Source organism: Pinus tabuliformis, chromosome X, assembly GCF_031772625.1.
Source record: "Pinus tabuliformis cultivar Carrire ecotype Pingquan chromosome X, CPIR1, whole genome shotgun sequence".
Taxonomy (NCBI): domain Eukaryota; kingdom Viridiplantae; phylum Streptophyta; class Pinopsida; order Pinales; family Pinaceae; genus Pinus; species Pinus tabuliformis.
The window spans coordinates 1,373,737,503-1,373,744,261 of NC_142308.1; positions in this window are offsets into that span (position 1 = coordinate 1,373,737,503).

Consider the following 6,759-nt stretch of genomic DNA (forward strand, 5'->3'; position numbering starts at 1 on the left):
ATTCACTCTGAGCCTTTAATGTGGAATGCCCTTATTTGCAAAGCTCCTTTTTATGTACATAAATATTTTCTTTTTTTTTTTCCCTATGTAAGTGAAATCCAACATCTTTGTCAACAACCTTAGCACCCCCATCTTCACATGGTTCTAATCTCAATCAACTGATGTTCTAAGTGGTTTTTGGTTTCCTTTTTCTTTCATATTTGCAATGATAATGGGACAATATTCTATAATGTGATCAAACTATACAATATTGGTAAGAGGGGCCATGTCAGGTTTTGACAATCTCGTGCAAAGTGGCTAGGTTCCCCACAATTATAACAAATAATATGTCTACGACCTCTTACTTCTCCTCCCACTTGTCCTCTTCCTCTCCCCTATAATCCTCTACACATTATAGCTACACCTTGACCGTGCTAAGGATCTTCCCCAACCTATAACTATATATTTCAGAGTTCTTTCCATCATTAGTTCATAGCTTCAAAATTGCACTCATCATGGCCTACAAACCTACAAAAATTGCAGAACAATTGTTGGGGAGTCTGTACAAGTTCTTGTAAAAAATGGCAATTGTCTGTTGAATGTTTTCATGTTATTTTATAGATTTCACACCATGGTAATACATTGGTACTCGATCTGACAGTATTTTCTAGCTTCAGGGGGATAATAACTCCCCCAATTAGATAGTTCATAATACATTGGGCGATGATCCTTGTCATGACTATGGCCTTTGCACTTTAAGCACTAGACTTCCATGTGGGTCTCATTTTTTACCTACTTCTCCATTTTGAGATCCTACAACTCCATATGTAGGCTAGCTAGTTGTCACTGAATCTGCTGCAACTGCCAGATTCGTATCATGAATAGGCTAAGCCTCCAATTTCATAGCGATTTCTAGTGCTTCATCTTGTGATCCAACCTTTTTTTGTGGCAATGGAAATCTCAAATGAGGTAACAATGAAGAAATATATCAATCCTTATGTTTCTCATCCAATATCTATAGATTAGCCTGTTGTAGCAATTATTTCAACTTTTGATCAAAACCCATGCATATTCATTTACCTTATGCTTAATTTCTTTTACCTCAGTCACAGACTTGGCTTGACACTTAAGTTTTCTGAACTCATTCTTCAGTGCATATTATGTGTCTTTAAAATGACATCACTGAATGATTTTTATTGTACTTAACATACCAACTCATTGCCCTATCTCGTAATTTTGTGACCAACTGTTGTTTCTTCAGATTGTCATCTTTTACCTCCTGTGACTTCCACACAACATCTCCTACAAACCATAATTGATCAAGGTATTTTGTCCCTAGACCACTGAATATAGGCATGTTCATAGTATTTTCCATACTGAATAGTGGAGGTGGAGGTGGAGGTGGGGGTTTAGGTGTGTGAGGTGATTGTGATGGTGGAGGTGGAGTGGATGGATGTGGTATTCTTGCGATACCCTGATCTATCATCTGCGGTGCACCTTGGGGTGTCTTTAGAATATCACTTTCTTCATCACTATCATATGCCCCCAACAAAGGAATGTACTCAACATGTGTATCTAGATTTCTTCTGAATGGTCTCCCACTTCGCATAGCTCCCATCGAGTGTCATCTAAACATCAATTTAATGGCATAACCTGTTTCTCACAAAATAACATTTTAATCCAAGTTTTTAGAGACTTCAGATACTTACCTCTTAGTCCTTTTAAAAATTTTTGTTCAGCTTCGCTCTAACTGGGAAACGTATAAATCACGAACTCATCAATAAATCCACCCAAAATATTATCAATCCAATAATCAACAACCTTCATGAGCTTGTTTTCTGATCCTTTCAGGCGTTTCACTAACTTTGGATTCCAAACAATGTGGTTATCCATCTTCCAAGTAGGTTCACTATCAACCAATTTAGCCAACCATTCATATAATTCGCATAGAAAAGAGAATAAGAGAACTTTTTATTCCTCTGTATACAGATATCTCTACAACCACTCTTCTTTTGACAAGCGCGAAATCTTGTTTTCTTGTGCTGTAAACTTGTGCATCTTCCGATCAATACACTTTTTGATCTACTTCTTAGTTAGTATCCACATATTCCACATCATGCATTCCTTGGATAGATATTGGTCCCCACAATAGAACCATTTGTTTCCTTAGGGTGGTTTGGACCCAGGTTCATAGTTAGCTACACTAACTAAAAAAAAAACCCTACACTACTAGCCCTTTCGGCCACAGCCCATGTAGCGTAGGTTGCATTCTAACCCAAGGCAGTATTGGGGGATGCTAGAACTAGGTTTATGCATCCAAAGGACTATGTGATGTGTTTCTATCAAACTTAAGGATTTATCTCAACCTTCACGAACCCTAACCCTTAAAACTCAGAAATTGCAGCAATTAACAGTTAGCAGATTTATGGCCTCCACTAGTTATGCTAAACATTCATAACATCATATAAATACATAGATATAAGTCTTCATGAATCTATTAAGTACTTTTCCTAATTAATTTCATTCAACAGATCAAAAATACAGTAAATTCAGAGAGAAGCAGTAATACACAGATACACATAATTCTTCAAAACAAGCCTTTATTATTCTTAGATCTTCAATTATAGTCCTTTCCAACCCTACACACACACTATAGGGCCTGCGCACTTAGTTGCGAACATACCAAGGTCTCCGCACACATAGCTGCATGAGCCTTCCCCTTCACCCAAGTACAGAATAGACAAAACAGACCCAAATCTTGCACTTCTATGCTCTTTCTTATCTTCCTATGACTCTTTTATGACTCCTTTTTATATGATTCTTCATTATAATACCATGGTTCGTGAACCATGGGCGGGTCACAAAACATCTTGAATCTTAACAAAATAAGGATCTTTGACCTTCTGAAAGCAGCTTTGACTCCTATCAACCTACACTACTCGTACTGTACTCCTTAAAACGTGGAGACTTTACAATATTTAACAAAAATTTACAAAATTTGACCCCGTCCCAATGGGGAAGAATATGCATATATCTTAATAAGATATTTAGAAAAAGTATATATTACCCTAAGTCACTTACTACACTCATTGATATGATTTCCTTTAACTCCTCCGTAGCCACCTTAGCTTGGTCAGAAGAAATGACAATTTTTTACTATCATGACAATAAAAATGATGGAATAACTGCCCTAGGATTTTCCTCTCACTTTTGTTGACACTCAACACTAAAATATTGATATCAAATGATGAAACATGAACTACCTAGTTTCCATGAGCCTAAGGACCCCTAATACTAGTTTCTTTAGTTCCCATTCCCCTAATTTGACCTCTCTTTGTAGGAATGAAGAGGAGATTGGCAATAGGTTAATCACATCTAAACTAGGAGAATATAAGTTATACTTAAGTTCCACAATCATTAATGCATCATAACTAACCCATATCTTGTTGATCTCCTCATATTTCCCAAAATGTAGAAGATATTAGGGGTTTCCATAGCTTTCATATGGAAAACCAATGACTAGTTACTACTTGGCTATGAGGAAGCAATATCCAAACACCCTTGTTCATAGGAAAGCATGGTCAATGTCATACATGGTGGTTGAAAAGAAATTTTCTTGGTAAAACTCAAGTTTTTGATGTCAAGACATCATCTGGATCTCTTCAAGGCCTACGGTGACAAAGGAAAGTGTAGAAATTTTGCCTTAATGAGTGAGGCTACAGTCTGAACTAATGCTTGAAATACATTTGTTAGAAACACTAAGAGGGATTTGAATTAAATATTTCTTTACAAATGTTATATTGTGTCAATTAATATTATTTTAACCAAAACACAATATGTAAAACATGAAAACAATTTTATTAATAAGAATGAGGTCTCAAATCCTCTTATAAACAGCAATGTTCCAACCTATACAACAAAATTCTTCAACTTCTCCAAGGATCCAATGTTGGGTGAGGACTCCAATCCTCACTACAAATACAAGCTCCAACTCGGTCTACTAGAGGACACCAATCCTAAAATCTCATTCTAGACTCCAACTTGGTTTTTCACAAGGCTCCAAGCTTGTATGAGGACTCTAATCCTCTAAGGATCCAACCCACTCAATTCACTTCATTTCTTTAAGATGACTTTAATGTTGCTTCAAATATTTAGAAAGCTTCTTCAGAAATACTTGAAATATTTCTCTTACAATCCCTCAACTATTTTTTTAATATTTCACCAAAATATACTTGAACAAATTCATCTAGAGCTACTGCAGATGGCCTCCAAGATACTTCAAGTTCTGATTCAATTCAAGGTCAACTTCAACGAAAAATTGAATGTGTCACGAACACTCTTCATCTATTAAATGAATACTACAATATCTATTCACATACTACAAAAATTCTATGAATGAATTGGTCTAAAATATGTTCCCCAAATTTCTTGCAAATATTTCTTCAAATAGGCTTGTTCCAAAATTGAAAGTTGGTACAACAAATCCTTCCACTATATCCCAAGCAAGGAATTATACAAAAATATCCAAACCATAAATAAGGCATTCACAATCACTATAAGCATTAACTAACAACAACAACGCAGATCAAACCATCCCGATGAAGTATATCCCCAAGAGCTCAACAAAAATCTATCATCACATGAAGTTTTTGACCCACACTTCATTTGTCACAATTAATTTGATAAAAGAAGGAGATTGATTCAAGGTTCCTTAAGTTTGTTCCAAAGTACCATGGTAGGTTTTTTCTTTTCCCTAACGAAAATATGTTCCTAAACTTGAACTAGGTAATGAATTAGCTCCTGAATTGACAGACGCTTCAAGGTAACAAGCTTTCCCAATAAGTCATTAAATGTATTCAACAAGAGACCAAGTCATCTCTTCTAAACTTGATTGTAAACACAAAAATGCAATCAAAGATTTAGCTTCCTTATTCATAGACAAGTATTTCGCAATTTTCAGCCCCTTTATCACATATGCAGACCATATAATTTCAAAACTTTGTGACAGATGACAACCATATATTTTGGCTACTATAGGATTACTATAAAAGGTAAAATTTACAAACTCTCCATGGGTTTCAAGCACACAATCTCAGAGTCAAAAGTTCTCCAGTCCATATAGAGGTATGCTAAAAAATTTTAGATTTGTATACTTCGAAAAGGATATGAATTCTATCATAGAGGTTATCAAAATTGCAGGGGATCTGAATTATCGCTTGTATTTCCTCAATCATGCCCTACTCTATTCTCCCTTCCTTTGCTTTTTTGTCTCAAACATTCCTTGCTTTTCCTTCAGATCTAAATCTTCTTCATGTGCTTTACCATATTTTTTTGTGCACCCTAATGGAGAGGAAAAATTATTATTTATAGTGGTCGATTATTTATGAATATATAGGTTTTTTAGGTGAAGGGACCAACATAAGTGTTGAATGTGGTTTATATAATGAAATATTCATTTAACTCCATAATCATTTAATTGTCTTAGATCTGACTAGGGAAATTGCTTGACTCATTGATTCCATAGTTTTGATAAGAAGAGGAGCATTACAAGGTTACTATGACATTGATTCATTGCTTATTAATTCATAATTTTTCCATTACAAACATAGCACCATCACTCAAGAAAACAATAGATCATACACATATTGATGCACACCATACACATAGGTTAAATAATAAATGATCAATAGAAGAGAGTGTTGTACAATAAATGAATCTGTAAATCAAAAAAATATTAAATAAACCTCTAATTAATTGTTGTTGCTTCAACATTATATCCCTGCATTCTCACTTCAAGGATTGTGTCTTGTTATCAGTGATCCAGAAATCAAGAAACGACATATTTAATGATTTAATACTTTCCCTACTATTTGGTACAATTGCATATAAGGTATTTAGATCATTTTCTTCCTCAATTAATCCTTCTAAAAAACATTCCTTCATAGTAACTTTTTTTCCTTGAGCCATCAATGACAGAAATGATGACATCTTAAGAACATCCACCTTTTCCATTGATGGAAATACTCTTTTTATTTCAGTATTCTCTCCCCCTTTAAAATTTGTGGAATGGGGTGATTCCCCTATCATCATGCTAGTCTCCATGTCATATTCTCCCCCTATCAAATTATCTCATTTTTTCTCCCTCTCAAATATCAAACCAATCAAATAGACATCTCAACAGTGGTTCACAACTAAATGTATCTAGTATCCCTCGGTTGTTGGAGAAACAAATTGATTTCTCGATTGAAGAGCACAAGTTTAAGTTTGGGAGAAGGGTGAACATGATAGGATTCCTTGTAGTGTTTCTTTGAGAAAACTTATATTTCCAATATGAACTGGCCCCCATACTAGTATCACTCTAAAACTCAATAATACAATTTGGTGCAAAGACATTTGGACCGTATCCAAAAAAAAAAATTAACAATTTTTTTAATTGGTTTTACATGTTTTCATATGTTTCTTGGTCCTCTCTCAAATGGACAAGATTTTGATATACCTTGGTCAATGATTTGTATGTTGTGTATTTTGCTACAAACCCATGGTATTGTATTATTTGAAAGTAATGAACAACTTCCTCCACATTTCAAACCTGCGAAGATGCATTTGTCAGTGCACCATAAACAACTTCATCTACCTCAACACCTATCCTCAACATGTCCTTATAAATGTTGTCTACCTCCATGGCTCTGCCTAGTTTATTATTCACATCAATAAAAACACAAGAAATTACCTAACCCGACACATTTAGTTACATAATCATTTATCATCATCCAATAATTG